Below are 1128 nucleotides of genomic sequence, written 5' to 3' on the forward strand. Positions count from 1 at the left end.
AACATGAGGATGTTTCAATTACACTGAATGTAAGTTTATTACTAACCCTTCTGCACGACCTTGTGGTCAGAAATGAAAAAAAAAAATAATTCAATGACGGGAAGTGGATGCCGAGAGCTAGGATTACCCTAATGTATTTAACCCTTGAATTAGAGAAAAACACGGTGTGAGTTTGGATCGGCTCTTCTGCGCAATTCCTGACCGTGGTTACTTGCTCATCCGCCGGATCTGCATCCTGTTTTTCTTGCTGTGGTTGAATTCATACCGGGGATCACTGGCCCAGATGCTCTCAACTCCACTACTGAATGTAAGGAGACCTTAATGCTAACACATTACTAGCTGTTCTCTAAACTCCGGCTTAGTGTAGGGGGCAAATACGCCTAGAAATTTGGTTATAGCTCATAAGAGGTAGTAATGCATGCAGGATCAATAAGGTCATCATGTGAATCTATTCCTTTAATGCACAATATATACAGTATATATTTTGCATTTTGGCTTTGGAGCTTCTCAGAGGCGTGACTAAACGCTGGCATGTTGTCCTTTAATTTAGATAACAGTCCAATTAGGGCAGGGGTCAGGGAACATTTTTACCTTTTGCCCCAAAGTATATTTAGATACGCCGACGTTACCCCCTTGATTTGAAAGGAAGGAAATCATATAGTAGTGCCCCCATAGTTATGCCCCTGTAGTAGTGCCCCCATATAATGCCCCTGTAGTAGTGCCCCCATATAATGCCCCTGTAGTAGTGCCTCCGTATAATGCCCCTGTAGTGCCCCCATAGTTATGCCCCTGTAGTAGTGCCCCTGTAGTAGTGCCCCCATATAATACCCCTGTAGTAGTGCCCCCATATAGTGCCCCCATATAATGCCCCCTGTAGTAGTGCCCCAATATAATGCCCCTGTAGTCCTGCTTGTACAAACAAAACAACCCAAAAACACTTACCTTAATCCCCGCTCCTGCATCCGCCGCCATCCTGTCCGCCCGGCTGCTCCTCGGAACAATGGGAGTATCATGACGTCTCTCCCATAGTGCGCATGGAGAGAAGCGGAAGCTGGAGTTCAGAAGAGAACTCCAGCCTCCGGCTAACGCGGCGCTGCAGGGAAAGAGCCGGGCGCCCGCTGGTAATAG

This window comes from Taudactylus pleione, unplaced genomic scaffold (assembly GCF_031769625.1).
Source record: "Taudactylus pleione unplaced genomic scaffold, aTauple2 ptg000100l, whole genome shotgun sequence".
Classification (NCBI taxonomy): domain Eukaryota; kingdom Metazoa; phylum Chordata; class Amphibia; order Anura; family Myobatrachidae; genus Taudactylus; species Taudactylus pleione.